Raw genomic sequence first — 16,539 nt, 5'->3', positions numbered from 1 at the left:
CTGAACTGAACAAGGGTCTGACTGCTTTTTTACAGTAAATAAATAAAAAAAAAACCCATGAGAATATCTCCAATTGTCATCATTAAAAATGGAACAAAATGAATTGGAGACAATAACTAGCTCCATCTTATGAAGCAGTATGATGAGTTACATTTCTATCATTTGAGGTCTTGAGGATGAGGGATTTAAGGAATGCTGAGTGATAGCAACATTTTTGTGCAGAATTCCAAATGTTTTCCTGAAATTTAAGAACATTTTAAGATGAATCAGTGTGTTTAAAAAACAAGGTATTTTGGTATGTTGTTCTCCTTAAAACCTGAAATTCCTCAGAAATGTTTTCTTCAGTTTTAAGCAAACCTTGAACACGTGCAGAAAACAATACTCAATGGAAAGCAATGTCTTCACCAGCCCATCTAACAGGTGGGCCCCTCAAGCCAACGGGACTGTTGCTGCTCTTACTGCAGAGGTAAGGGTAGAGGAGGGCTCTCTGGAAGGACCAGGATGTGGCACAGCTAAGGGGCATGAAATGAGCTGTCCTCACAGACACATTCTTGAAATGGCAGTCAGGCACTTGGCTCAGCTCCACCACCTTGCACAGAGCTAAACATCTCTTTACGTCAGAACAAATTGGGCAAGCCTCAAATCTTTTTTCTTTTCTCTGACATGAATGAGATGAGCGCATAAGCTTAGGGAATGAATGAGGAAGACAGAGACCGAAAGGAGGAGGAAAAAAGAAGGACAGTTCAGTTCACATGAAAGCACTATGACACAGCTACACACCTGCAAACTGTTCCTAGGAGCTCTTAGAATCCTTTATGAGTGGTGGTGGTGAAAACAGAGAAGCAGCAGGGCCAAGTCACCACTTTCCTGCACTCAGATCACCAGGACTCAAGTTCCTTCCCCACACCTGCACCAGACACTTCAAGACATGCCTCCATGCCTTTGTGCAAATGGCAGAAACACTTGGCCCTTTTTTCTATGCCATATATTCCTTTTGCTCTTGCTTACAAGCTGCTTATCTATGTTCAGAGCATGCAGCATTATAAATTAATCCTTACATGATTTCACAGTGGCATATATGTCAGTGTTTCTGTATGTTAAGCCCCAAAGAAAATGTAAAAGTCCAGAAAGTATCCAGCTGGGAAGATGGCAAAACAGTACACAAGGGGAGGAGACACAATGTTAGAGAACAGCTGGAAAGCCTCAAAATATATTTGATAAAAAGACAGTGGCATACAGAATGTGGTGGTCAGTAATAGAGGGCAGAATATATATATATATATGATATTCTACATGGTATATAGTTTATATATAAAATCTGCCTTCCAAGTATTGCTTTTTGGAAAGTAGAGCTAATTCTTAAACAAAAATGGATGTGTGTGTGTGTGTGTGTGTGTGTGTGTGTATGATATATACATGTATATATATAACTCTATGATATATATAAATATGATATATATAATGTATATTTAACTAATATATATAACTATGATATATATACATATATATAACTCTATGATATGTATGTGTGTATATATATACATATATATAATGTTATGATATATATATATATAATATATCCATTTTTAAGTAGCCTCACTTTCCAAAAAGCAATATATTTAGGAACAGACCAACAGAAGAGGCATAGAGAAACTAAAATGTAACCTGCCTTTATGCACAGCCCTGATCATACCAGATCACTGGGCCCTGTTTTGAGAGGCAAAAATAAATTTCAGAAACTAAAGAAAATAACAATGAGTAAAATACTGGATTACTGGATTTAGCACAAATACGAAGAACATGAATTCTGCAAAGATTTCTTTTTTAAATAGGAGATGATGGTTGCTCTTGAGGAAATGTTTGGTATGGGAGAAGATGGGACCTATCAAATAAGATGAGATAATATAAATATTTCATTTAGTCGTTATCATCTCTTTATGATGATAAGACATTATTATCATATTTTTTATTCTAACTCATAAAAAATGGTCAATCTTCCACATTTGTAATGGACTACAGCACACTAATCTTAGTTTGGCATAAAGCTCATACAAACCACTCAATATTTTCAATATAAATGTAATGACTTCTGATTTTAGGGAAACATAACAATGCTCAAAAAAAAATCACTAGTTAACTCTAACCTCTCCTACTGGTCATTTATGTAAGTATGTGCACTTGCAAAAAATAAAATAAACTTTCTGCATATTCATTATGAAGAAGACGGATAACAATCAGTAGGAGAGACAGCAAATTTCTTCTTGAGGATTAGGCTCCAATTGGTTGAATTTCAACATCAACCTGGCGATTTTACTATTAAGTCAGCAGAAGTGAGTTCTTATACACTATGCCACTTACTACAGGAGAACATCAGGCAAAGGGAAAAGAACACACTAGAATAAATTGTGCATTATTTCTGGCATTAGTTAAAGGAACAGAGCAGTATAAGAAAAAAATACAGTACCATTGATTTTTACAGGTGTTTAATACAGATAAGCTGAAAAAAGGGTTTCCATTTGAAGCCTACTGATGGCTAAAGATGCATTCAAATATGTTCAAAAGCAATCTAAAGTCTTCTAAAATGGTGTTTAAGCTATTCAGGCAAAACGTAAATAGTTTTTGTCATAGTACTGAGGAATGTAGAACAAAAACAGTGTCCAAGGAGCTGACTCTGGCACACTGCCGGCCACTGTCAAACCAGGGGGGTCATTAAAACAGAGGTAATACTGTTTATCCATTACATGATCACAGGTTATTTAGGGAAAACAGTAACAGACTGTCCTTAGAAAGGTAGGAGGCATAATTACCCTAGAAATCTCCAAGTCCCACTCTCCAGAGAAGATACCAAAAGAAACAATTACGTTAAAGAGTCAAACATATGCTTAAAGAGTTACTATATAAAATAAGTAAATCCTTGATTTTTTTAACCTTGTCTGTTTTTAACATATTTCTTTAAAGCTCAATTTGAAAGAATAGGGAAATTTTTGCTTTTATCGAACAACCATAAGTAGATATACATTGAACTGCTTTGCAAAAACCAAATTTAAAAATAAGGTTATATCTGCACAACAACTCAATGGGTAATTTTTCTATTTACTTATTTTGGGGAGTCCCTTGGTCTCCAATTTCTGCAGAACTGTGTGTTCATGTAGTAGATTGCATAATGAACAAGGCAAAAAAAAAAGAATAACTATTTTTCACCACACAGACATAGCATTCAGAGATGATATAAGAATATAGGTTTGTTTTTGGCATTCTTCACTATGTACTAGGTTTTGTCTTCCTCTCTTTAGCAATCAGTCTTTCTTTCTTAGAAATAAATTTGGTAACTCTGGCTCAAATATAAATTCAATTTCTATGATTTCTAGCTCTTGCACATCTTTTTAATCCATCCTCTTTTCTGCATGACCTTGGCCAGACACTCACTTGTCTTTCTCATTACTACCGTGATCATATCCTTACTGATGGTATAGTACATGCTCTTGAATAAACATCTAAGAATAATTCATTGTTGGCCAAAGTCCCTCAGGTCAGTTGACCAGCAAACATGAATTTAGGGTCTATTTTCTATGCCATATGGCAATGAGGACAGGGCTGATATAAATGAGGACAGAAGGGGTTCCATATACAAAAATATCAGCCTCCATAACAAGTATTGGAATAATTACAAAACATGATGTTAACTGAGACAAAAGAATGCTGTGCAGCTGAACAGCTGAATGCTGTGGAGTACAAGCTAGAGGAGTAACTAGAATTAAGCTGGATGCGGTTGCTACACAGATGCCCAGTCACTAACAGATCTCGTGAGCTGCGATGGCTGATTCATGTTCTGGAAATGCTAGAGTAGAAAACCCACGACTCAGACACATTCGTCTGTTAAACACGTGATATGATCAGCTACAAGTCAGAGCACCTCAAGTCATAACCTTGCCAAGCCTGGTTAGTGATAATTCTGGACAATAAGTGGCTCAGCTGTGACCCTCTGTGTGTCTCAGAGTTTCCATATGGGAAATGTCATGGGACTTTTTTGAGTTATAAAGGACATGTAAAGGAAGACTTTGTGGTATCAGTAACTTAATAATATTCTGGAATCCTGTTATACTTGTAATATTATGGAACTTAGTTATAATGGGTCATGGAGTATGTCCCAACTCAGAGAATATAGAATCTGTATAATACAGACTTATAACTAGTATCTATTTTAATTCTACATAGGTTGGGCGATAGGGTGGCAAGAACATATATTTTTTTGAAGCCAGAAAATTAAGGTTCAAATCTCTGCTTGACCAATGGTGAGCAATGTTTGGTAAGTCATTTAAGTCCATCTGTGGCTTGTCTGTAAAATGGTGAAATAGTAAAACCTGCCTTTTTCAGGGATGTCATAGTGAAGCTCAGGCAGGCGGATATGCATGAAAGTGATTATAAGTGCCTACACACTATACACACATAATTGTTATTCTTCTTTCCCTAGATTTGTACTACAAAGTCCTGCTTATGTTGGGGGGAAATCATTCAGAAAACACACTCATTCCCCTAGGAAAGAATTCTTACCACTCTTGTGAATTTGAGGAATAGTATCTCAGTTGCATTAACTGGTGTTTATTAATGTATTATGAGCCTCTGCTGTGACATCTGATTCACAATAAAGAGATTAAGCATACTAATTTGTCATTTATTTTCCAATGCCTGCTTTCCTGCCTGCAGCACCACTAATATCCCAGGAGCTCCTCAACCCAATTATTTCCCATTTTGCATTACTGCTGAAAGTAGTGCTAATGTGCCCAAAAGGCTTTAGTCCCTGGTCATGAAAAAAAAAAAATGATGCTTCTCTCCCCACCACAATGCTATTGTCATTTGCTGAGAAGAAACACCCCTGGACCACTGGGCCATATCTAGTAATCAAACCAAATCAGCAGCCTGACTGCGCTGTGGACATGAGCAGCAGACCTGTGCTTATTTAGTATTTATTTTTGGGGTGGAAGAGAATTCCATCTGTAGAATGAAATTCACAGCCTACAGGGAGTTGAATTATACAACGGTTATATACACAGTTTTGTTTGCTTGTTTGGGGAATTGCTGGTCAAAATCACTCAAATAACTGGTGAACTCAACTTTTTCATCTCAAAAAATTAGTAAGCAGTTGTTTAGCCAAATCCAAACATTAACTTGCAAACTAATTTGTGAATACAGACACAACTCATTATTAATAGAAGCAGCATAAAGATTTCTCATTTTCTATGCTTTTAAATCCAGCCTTATAAATGGTTTTTTAACCTAATCATGTAATATTTCTGCTACCTTCCTCAGTCTTTCACTTTGAAATGTGCTTTTTGCTCATCCCAGGAGTTTCTGTATTGCTTAAGGCAAAATACTCCAGCACACCTTCACAACTATAAACTGTAAACATTTCTCTGCCTTTTTCTGTCCAAGGCTCAGAGCCCGTTTAAATGTCAGTGGATAGTTTCAGAAACATACTAGACTCCATAGTCGCCAAAAATAATTATTGTCAAAACTTGCCAATTTCCCCAAGAACATAAAACTTATATTTTTAAAATTGGATAATTTTAGCTGTGAGGAGATACTGACTGAAAACAGATTGTTATTTATTTCAAAGATGTGCAGCACCAAAGATGAGATGCAGCAGATTAAGTTAATCTCTATGAGGTTATTTCTTACCATTATTTTCTTAAATCCTCCCCTCGCTTTAATCAAGAATAGGAATGTTAAGGGCTTGACGCAGGGAAGAAGCATAGATTAGTGGTTAGCATAATAGCACGAAAGCCAGGAAACGTGAAATCTATTCTGGGCCAAGTGGTCTTAGGTGAGCACATTATTTACAGCCTCAGTTTCTCCATATATAAAACCAAAAGCATTGCACACACTGAAAATGAGAGCTTCACTGTGCTGACATTGTTCAGTGCTGACTATGTGCCAGGCACCATGCTCAGGGCTTTAAAAGGATTACCTTGTACAATATTAGTATCTTACTTCTTAGTAGATAATATTCTCATCCAAAGTTTACAAATAAGGTAACTGAGGTACAGAGACATTAAGTAAATGGCCACACAGCTGGGAGCCAACTGCGGAGGCTGAGCTCTAACCCACAGACAACACTGCTCTCTAAATTGTTGGTTTGGCATTATCTGGAAGGGTTTTGTGGAGTGGGATATGCTACACACCTAATCCAGAAAATTTCCAGAATAGTGGCCCAGATTTTTCTCTTTCCTTTTGGGGCTCTGTGCCACCTGCCCTGGGAAAAAGACCACCCGGGCTCAGGCCTCCCTGGCTTGGCTGCACCTGGTAGCCCCCACATACTGCAGTTGCGACACAGCAGTGCTTTATCTGCCAACTGAACCCGAGACATTTGTGTTCGGTTCAGCGCAGCTGGTGGAGGGAGGCTCAGATTTCCGCCGCACTGAACACAATGAAGCAGCCCTGTCACAGGACCATTACGAAAGCACATGCTCCCTAGCTAATTTTTGTAGCATAAGGGTGTAGACTATTTAAAACTATTCCCCGCCCCCAGCTCTTAAATGCCTGACTAGGAGTCAAGTTCATCCAGGGGTCTATTGGCCATATGTTATTTGATGTCACTTTTTTTTTCTGCATATTGGGGAACACACACACACACACAGAAACTGGCTTCCAGAGGAAAATGTTTATGATTGCTGGCAGCCTGGATACCAAATGGCTCACATGCAAAGTGTAAAGGAACAACGCTGCAGCTCCTCTGCTCAAACCTGGTGTCTGTAGGAAAAGCCAACTTGAACTTGACTTGCACAGATGCTAAAGAAATACCTCTTTCGCTACCAGCGTTCATCGTGGGTCATCAGAGTTAACTCGCCAAAATGGGAACAAAGGTTTAAAGGTCTTACCACATCACATCCTGGAGTACTGTATGGAACATGGTTTCAAAATATATCACATTCATGGGTGTTCATTAGAAACCGTGGTCATTTAATAATAACACATCTCATAATTGTGGACTTCATAGGAGCTATTAAAAATGATAAGTATGTGAGGTAATGCACATGTTAATTAGCTCAATTTAACCATCCCACAATGTACACATATTTCAAAACATGTTGTGCCCAACAAATATATACAATTTTTATTTGTCAATTTAAAAAAAACAGCCACCGATCTTCACATTCCATGATATTGGTTAAACAGTGAATACTAACATAATGCCTTTTGTGGCTAGGCCAAAAGCAAATAAGCATTAAGCTACAGTAAAAGAATCACACTCTAAGAAACACACCCGAGTACTTTAACATCTCTGGAATAGGGTTGCAAATGGTGCATGCCTACGTTTCCAGAAATTCAAGAGTTTTGACATGCAGTTGCTAGATCAATATTTGCATATTTAAAAGATCTAAACTGAGTTAAGAGATGCTTGGTATCCACTAAAATCTCATTGAAGGGAAGAGAAAAAAACAAATCATACATACAACTTTTAAGATGTTTTGAAACAAGTTCCCCTAAAAAGAAGGCTTTCAAAGAAGGCAAACACTGAAGGTTTTCTAATAAAGAAAAATACCTTCCCAAATAAGTGATTCAAACAATGTGGGGCATCTATCACGGCTTCATTATCCTACTCAAGGTTTAGAGAAAACATTCCTTAAACTTTCAGTAACCGGATATTCTCATTAGAAAACACTGACCACCTTCTTTCAAATATCACAACGAAATTTAAACAATTTTGTAGGAAAGCATGAAAGAGTGCAAACCGTTGTTATTAAAGAAAGAAAACGATAAAACAAACACAGGTTTTGTGGGTCAATATGGAGCAGACTTTCTTAAAAGGGGAAATATTTTGGCAAAACTTACCCTAAACACACATTCAAATAATGTCTGGAAGTTGTGAAAAGACCCGAGGAAATGAACTCTTCTCCTTTCTACAAATATTGAGAAAACAGCTACCAGATGCAAATGAACTGCTGAACCCAATCCTTGGTCTTAAAAATGTATTTCAATAGAATAGCCAATGTATCATCTGAGTATGAAAAAGATGTACCATAATAGCATTCTGAAAAATGAATTAGGAACACATTGTCATCAACTCCAGGAAAAATAATAAAGGTAGAAAAGATTAAGAGGCAAGCATATCTTTCGGAATTGTAAAACGGGTTTATAGGTCTTCTAATAACAACTTTTACTCAAACCTTACATAAATAGGCTTAGATGATACAAATATTATGTGGGCTGTGTGGACACTCCCAGGTTCCTAATCATGTTTAGGGATTACTCGACAGAACAGAGACATTTCATTCCTATGGGGCCGAGGGATTACAGCAAAGAAACATCTAATATTCCATTTTTTAATTTCATGCATTTTTTATTTACCTTTAATGATGCTGTATATATTCATCATCCTGAAATATTAAAACAGTATGAAAAAAGTAATAAATTGGTGGAAAATTTAGGGAGTAGGAATGCAACAGCACGCAAATCATACACTATCAAGTGCTTGATACACATTTAAAATTACTGCCTACTACGGCAAAGCCAAATTCCTAGCAGATTTCTGAAGCACAAAGTCACAATAAGAAGATCAGCAGAACAGACTGAAATAATAGAATATTCATCCCTCTAATCCATATGCAATTCTTTAGGGCTTTTTTTTTTAACAATGCATATGAGGTCTGACTGTATTCGGGATTTAAATAAGTTGTCTCCTTCTTGCTCCTCTCTATTTTTGTAAAAAGAAAAAAGTATATACAGCTATCATTTCTGCACTGCTGCACCAACAATGACAGAGTTAGCACATTTCCTTGCACCTCAAATGAAACAATAGCATTTTTAAACAACAAAAGTGTTAAAAAGAAATACATTTATTCATCCCACTAAAACCTCCCGAAACAGCTTTTTGGGAAGAAGAAAAGTTGTCATTATTCATGGGGGGAAATGAAGTGATGTTTTTGTCATTTAATTACCAATTAATGGATTGATACTGTAATATAATATTGCATTTAAATACTGAGAAGAGCTAAGGTTGGCATTTTATTTTTGCTTCACTCACCTTCCCTTGCAGGGAGATGAGAGTGCCTATCAGGCGTTATTCAATATTGTAACAAGGACTAGAAAATTGTAGAGGAATAAGGAACCATCATCTGGTTTGGCATGGGCACTTCTGGAGGGCACTTGAAACTCTAGGAAAAAGAAAAGGCACACTGGTCATCAGATGCCCTGTTCAACAAAATGCCTGCCATGGTCCTCATCCTCTTAGCCCATGTCTTCATTGCCAGGAATTAGCAGCTATCTTCCAGTGGCTGCTGTGTGTTTCTCTTTTTCTTCCTTCAACTTTTCTTTTAAGTTCCAGGGTACATGTGCAGGATGTGCGGCTTTATTATATAGGTAAACGTGTGCCATGGTGGTTTGCTGCATAGATCATCCCATCACCTAGGTATTAAGCCCAGCAACTATTAGCTATTCTTCCAGATGCTCTCACTTCCTCCCTTCCACCTACCACAGGCCCCAGTGTGTGTTGTTGCCCCGATGTGTCCATTTGTTCTCATCACTCAGCTACCAGTTATAAGTGAGATCATGTGGTGTTTGGTTTTCTGTTCCTGTGTTAGTTTCCTAAGGATAAAAGCTTCCAGGTCTATCCACGTCCCTGCAAAGGACATGATCTCATTCCTTTCTATGGCTGCATAGTATTCCATGGTGTATATATACCTCATTTTCTTTATCCAGTTTATCAGTGATATAGGCATTTGGGTTGATTTCATGTCTTTGCTATTGTGAATAGTGCTGCAGTGGACATACGTGTGCATGTATCTTTATAATAAAATGATTCATATTCCTTTAGGTCAAATGGTATTTCTGCCTCTAGATCTTTAAGGAATTGTCACACCGTCTTCCACAATGGTTGAACTGGTTTACACTCCCACCATCAGTGTAAAAGTGTTTCTTTTTCTTCACAACCACAACCTCACCAGCTTCTGTTGTTCTTTCGGTTTGTTTGCATATGCTTATTTCTTTCATTAATGACCCTTTATTGTCTCACAACAAGGAGGAAAACCAACAAAACAAAAACTACTTCAAATCCTTCCTATTCTTTAAAGTTTTCTGTATATCTTCTTCCTCTTTTAAGCAACTTTCTTTTCCATTCACCCAAAAGCGTTGATCCCTACTTTGTGCTAATGTTAACAGCAAATTTCTTATGGCCCAAATCACATGCCACTTCATGGAATGGTCCTTTGCCATATAAGCATGTCTTTTATGGAATTAAGTCCCTTCAGGGCAAAGGCTGAGTCTTTTTTTCCATTATTTTCTCTCTTGCAATACTGATCACAGTTCTTTGTACCTTGTAGGTATTTAGTACTTTTTTTTTTTGTCACTGTCATTGAATTGATGGAAGCTAGTTAAATGTTTTATTTTGGATATGTTCAGCGTTTTTCAGTTCACTATTCAAATTAGACAATTCTACCAGTTGTGGACATGGTTTGTTACTATTAATAATCCTAAGCAGAGGGATATAACACCATTTTAGAAAATAAAGTGGGGACAACCAGCCTGTTTTCCCACCTAAAACACTGACCCTAACAGAAAAGACAGTACAAAGCTTTGTAGAACAATGGAAATGTTTACAGGGTATGGAGCAGACCAAAACAATACAACTGTAGAAATAAAAATTCCCATTATTGCCAAGTAATAGAGAGACATGTAACACTTCAAAGGGGCATATGGCAGAGGAGAGAAGAAGCGTTCATCATTCCATTTAGGGGAGAAAATAAGTGTTTCTTTATGGAGAGATATCTCACTACATCCAAATTTAATAAGTATGAAAACATAGCCTGGTAAGATTTTAAATAAGAAGGAAAATTTTAAGGAAGTTCTCATAGTCCAGACTTTTGTCATTTGTGTAGCAGTGATGTGCACCATTTTCATCCAACACTCACAATACATAATACATTTCAGAGTCAAGATAAACTGAGAATTCAGTTTTCTTCCTTCTATTCTTTATTGAATGTTTTAAGTTTATTCTTACATTCCCCTTTAAAGACATGAAATAGCTTGAGAAAAAAAATATTCAAAATATGGAGTGATGAATGGCAAGAAGAAAAGAGAAACAACTCATAAAGGTTTATGTAAATTGTAGGAAAAATCAAACCTAATGTCTTTGACATTCCCTCTGCCTTATGTCAGAGCAAACTCCTCAATTCTGATCATGACACAGTGATCCTATCTACGACATGATATCATCTTTTTTTTTCGGTTCAAATTCCCATGCCAGTAAGCCTTTCGACTCTAGGCACTCATTCAAAAATTCAGGAGTGTTCTCAAGTTCTTGTGTGAACCAAGATGTGTCAACCCACAGCAGGTGGTTCAGCTGCTCTGAGATTCTTTGCTGAGTATATCCAGGCTTTGGCTAAAGCCTCTAACAAACAATACATTGCTTTGCAATTGGCCACTTATTCTTATTAGGGTTAATAAATTACCTGCTATTTATAACTGTTGACAACAGGTCAAGGGTGTCACATATGATGGGGCAGAGAAAGTAGTAAAAGTTTGCTAACCTTTAAATTCTATACCAAACCCCAACTCCATTCATGAAGGCTTGTCTTCCCCTTCTCTTGTCTACTTATCCTCTTTACGGTTGCACGAACTTTGCTCTCCCTGCCTTTGTGGACTGATCATATTTTATCGGACTTTTTGAAAATATTTCTAGAACAGGAATAAACTACATTATGAAGATTTCAGAGCCTGACTTGGTTTTACAGATTCAGCTGCATGTGTGTTAATCCATTTAAAAAAAACAAAGTCTGAGCTAATAAGAATACACTAGGGTTAGGCCGAGTGACATAAACAGTTGGAAAGAGAAGCCATTGGTAACTATGGTTGTCACCCCTCTTACCTTACTTGCTCCCTCCTTCCAGGACAAATGTGTCCATTTACCCTTACTAGGACGTGCAGTTTCCCACCTTCCAGACCATACTTTCCCTGTTTTGCAGTTTCTATTTAGTGGGATTTTCTATTTGCTGGGAAATATTCTAAATATTTTACCCATTCCACTGAACCATTTGAAATTGTGGGGTTTTTTTTTGTGGGGATCTTAATGGTTAAATATTAAAAATTCCTAGGCCAAGCACGGTGGCTCCTGTCTGTAATCCCAGGGCTTTGTGGGGCCAAGGCGGGAGGATCACTTTAGCCTAGGAGTTTGAGAGCAGCCTTGGCAACATAGTGAGACCCTGTCTCTACAAAAATGTATAAATTAGCTGGGTGTAGTGGCCTATTCCTGTAGTCCCAGCTACTCAGGAGGCTGAGGTGAGAGGACGGCTCGTGCCCAGGAGTTTGAGATTGGAACGAGCCATGATAACAGCACTGCACTCCAGCCTGGGCGACACAACAAGAACCTGCCTCAGGAAAAATAAATAAATAAATAAATAAATAAATAAAATAAATTTAATTTAAAAAACAATAAGAACATTTAAAAAATTTAAAAAATGAAATTTCCTTATGATTCAACCTAATGCCTTATCTCACTTGTGTCTTACAGTGCTATTTTCTGGTGGATAGTATTATAGTGCAGTGTCACACAACTACTCACATACAAAAGCTGGGCTTTAAAACTGGGTCTATGTGGGTTCAAAGCTTGGGATGCTGACCTCCATATTCTGATGTCCCTAGGTAACTCTCCATTGCCTGGCCAAGCAGAAGGGGAGTTAGATCTTTGTCCCAAAACATATTCATCTTTTAAGTATTTGGTAACTCTGACATGATAAATCACAGTATCTCAGATTGGGAACTTCTACATTTCTCTATAAAGATGGAGATGTATTTTTTTTTTAGAGTTGGATGAAATGAAATCATTTGATGGTGAATTTCAGCCTCTGCATAGAAATGTACTGTGCCCAGCCTACATGTAAATATGCAACTCTGCCCAAGTAGCTATTCTAAAAGTCACTGTTCTAAAATGACATTTCATTAAGAAATAAATACCGATACTCTCTAATTAAAGTCTGAATAGATAATAATCTATACAAAATAGCTAACACTTGGAGGAAGTCAATTACCAAACCCAGCTAAAAAACTAAACTGTCTCAATTGTAAAAGAGATGATCCACAACCAAAGAAAATTTATCTCTTGAAAACAAATAATGGTATCAAGGTTGTCATTGTACTTCTTAACAAAAATGCTCACAAATCAATAAATTTAAAGAAGGAATCATGGCCTTAAAGTGGTAAATATGTTTCCCAGTCCTCCTCTCCAAGGCAAATCCATTGGCACACACCTGTTGTTATTTAACAAAGTGAATTAGGCAGGTGTGTGGAAGGCTTATCTTTAAGTCATCAAGGATTTCTGCTACTCCTGAGTCTCAGGTTCCTTCATTTGTTTATATAAATGGGCCAATAGCTGTTGAAACACTTCAGAGCACTTAACTAAAGCAAACAAAGCTGTTGAACTTTAAATATCCAACAAGAGAAGCTATTGACAAGTAGGACTTTACTTAGCAAATCTCAGTATTATTTGGAACCTTAATACAATCTTACAGATTGATAAGGAAGCCATACAACCCAGATGCTTATCTTCATTTAGATTCCACATAGAAGACACTGTACTAATTTTAGACAAGTTTCCAAAAACAATGCTCCCATCTAATAGTTTTGCTTTGTTTTCTTTTTTAATTTTTATTGTTGAGATTGAAGATGAGTTTACCCAATTAGAGAAGGGAAAGAATGTCTTCGACTTGTAGCTTAGCCTTCCAGCTTTCCTATTTCCTCCCAAACTGAAAGGTATTTCAGAAAGATATCCTGTGATGAGAACCTTCGATTAACATCTCGGTGCCGGATTTCATCTCAATATTCCCAATATCTGAAAGAATTTGCATGAGTCACAAACCCTTCCTAAGCTCCAAAGTCTGAATCTGTAAAAGAAGGGAGTAAGACTGGATGCAAAGACCTCTTTCGACTCTAATAGATAATTATTTTACTATTTAATGTATTTACAATGATGAAATCAATTGATTGTTTTATACTGATAGCTAGAGAAAGATGCCACAGTACTGTTGTATATAAGGTTGCATAAAATATTCTCAAGTGAAACTAATGGATTCTTTGTTTTGTTTTCTTTGTGTTTAGGAAGAAAATATCTGTTTCTTTGGAGATTGGTATTGCAATGGTGTGGAGATGCTGGGTTTCATTCTTCCTTTGGAATTTCATAATCTTACTTTAGTTACTGCTTGGATATGGCTTTCCTTTTGGCACTAAAAGGAAAAACACAAGAGAAAACTCATTCTTTTTTAAAAATTTAAATCACTTAACTTTATTTCCATTTTCCTTTCTAGGCTGACAAATACATTGAATTCTAGCTTGTCTCAACTTTCAGGTTTTCTAATTCGACAGACCTGTTTATCTTCTCATTTCAGACTTAATAGAGCCACCCATTTCTGATAGGAATGCAAGCTTTCTTTACGAGATGCAAGGCATTAGACTCAAATAGTTTCTCAGGAAAATTCCAAAACTTCTACTGGCTCCTGGCCTATGATTTTATAACTTATAGTGCAGAAAGGATTAAAGCCGTATTCACATCCTTAGCTACCGATTGACTGCCTTTCATTGCAATGAAAGAGAAGTCTGTTTTGTATACACCCTTCACAAAATGGACATGGCTGAGCTCTACAGTACTTGAGGGCAGGTTCCAACTGCAATGCATTCTTCTTATTTATCTTTTTTCTGATATAATCACCAGTAATGATGAAGCAAAGTCCAGAAAATCTGTAAAACGACTTTCTTTTCCCTACATTTCCCAGGGCCGCATTAGGGAGCAATGCCCAACATCTTTTCAAGTGTCTTGCTGTGTTTTAAGTTATTTTATTAGGCTGGGCACGGTGGCTCATGCCTGTAATCCCAGCACTTTGAGAGGCTGAGGCAGGCAGATCATTTGAGGTCAGGAGTTTGAGACCAGCCTGACCAACATGGTGAAACCCCATCTCTACTAAAACACAAACATTAGCCGGGCATGGTGGTGGGTGTCCGTAATCTCAGCTACTCAGAAGGCTAAGGCAGGAAAATCACTTGAACAGGGGAGGGGGAGTTTGTAGTGAGCGGAGATCGCGCCACTGCACTCCAGCCTGGGCTTCAGAGTGAGACTCCCTCTCAAAAAATAAAAATAATAGTAATAAATAGTCATTTTATTTTATTTTTTTGCCTGTATTAGACAGAGTGTGAACTACGGAATGATAAAATGTAGTCTTAGGCACAGATCCTGCAGGGAATAGCTTTTGAAATTCTCCGACATACTAAGTTATAATTGGGTTTTAATGCATAAAATGGCTGAGCAATTTAAATGTTTAGAAAAGAAAACAGTCTTTCCTAGAGTTTACGAAGTGGTAAGCCTATTTCTTGTAATGATTAACTGTGAGTCATCCTTTCAAATACAAGCACCCATTAGCATATGCTCCTCACAAGAAATGCTGAAGGCACTTGCCAGTTTACCAAACTAGTGTCTTATTATGGCAAATTTGTCACAGATTTTTATCCGAGAAATGAAGATGGGAAGTAACGAACCATGAACCACATTGAGTTTGCTGTCTACCTGCCTTGCCTTACTAGGTGAAGAACAATGTTTTAAAAACATATAATCACTATCTCTCTGCATGTAGTCTTGCTTGGAAACAGAGAATTCACTACATCAGAAAGTCTGTAGTCTACAGAATGTGTCACAGTGACAGAGGCCTGTCCTTGAAGACTTGATCCATCTGCTTGCTTCTTACCAGAGCTTCCCTTTGCCATCAGTTTCTAGTCCCACACCATAAACATCATTTCAGTAATGGTGAGCCCTCTTCCCCTCTTCAGGTCAAAGTATGCAGGAAATACAGGCATCATTACCTCTACATGTCAGCTGTGAAAGCTTCTGGGCCCAGAGGCAAGTCCTTCTTCCACAACCTTCCTGCCCCTTAAGGAAAGGTTTGAATAGAGAAATTATTGGCCTAAGCCTCAGAAGAACAGTGCTTGGAACTGAGCTCCATCACACATTGGTTATACAGCTGAATATTGCTTAAATGTTCTAATGAAAACAATACAATGTGGGTACAGTAATAGGCAAATTGGGTTGTCGTAAGTGTCCACTGGGATAAAGCAGGCAAAGATAAGGAGGTTTGCAAATGCAATATATCATTGTAAAAGAAATCAGCCCTTTGAATTTTTTTTTTAGCAACAATTCAGAGGCTGAGAGAAGGAAGGTACAGCCAGAAAATCTGAGATAGTGAGTTCTAACTTATATTTAAATTAATATATCTTAAATGGAAGATAAATGGTAAGGAGAAATAAGTTAATAAATGCACAAGACAAATAAGTTTGATTCCTATTGATGCTAGAAGTGTATGTAGTGGTAAGCTGGGCAGCCTTGGGCTATGAACCAGTTGAGATTGCTTATGCTCTACAAAGCATTTTAGTTTGAGAAGAACTGGACGTCACATGATTCCTTAGCATTAGCATCCTAACAAGGTCCTTCTGGAAATGTAATGATAGGGAATCTTCAGCCCAGCACTACTGAAAGACACATAGTTGCAGGCAGATGGGCTTCCCATTCTG

The 16,539-nt window shown here is 37.3% G+C and overlaps 1 protein-coding gene across 9 annotated transcripts in view; it reads right to left on the bottom strand.

Moving 5' to 3' along the window:
• Positions 1-16,539, bottom strand: part of ESRRG (estrogen related receptor gamma) — a 592,692-nt gene that overhangs the window by 310,777 nt on the left and 265,376 nt on the right. Inside the window, exon 1 of one of the 9 annotated variants that reach the window (XM_054442464.2) lies at positions 15,835-15,886. The exons of the other annotated variants lie outside the window; for them this stretch is intronic. The gene's annotated coding sequence lies outside the window, so the exon portion shown is untranslated. Of the gene's footprint in view, positions 1-15,834; positions 15,887-16,539 lie in introns of those variants that run through there. 9 annotated transcript variants of the gene reach the window in all.

The sequence above is a fragment of the Pongo pygmaeus genome, chromosome 1 (genome assembly GCF_028885625.2).
Source record: "Pongo pygmaeus isolate AG05252 chromosome 1, NHGRI_mPonPyg2-v2.0_pri, whole genome shotgun sequence".
Classification (NCBI taxonomy): domain Eukaryota; kingdom Metazoa; phylum Chordata; class Mammalia; order Primates; family Hominidae; genus Pongo; species Pongo pygmaeus.
The sequence above is the reverse complement of the archived record's forward strand: the minus strand, read 5'-3'. Positions and strand labels throughout refer to the sequence as shown.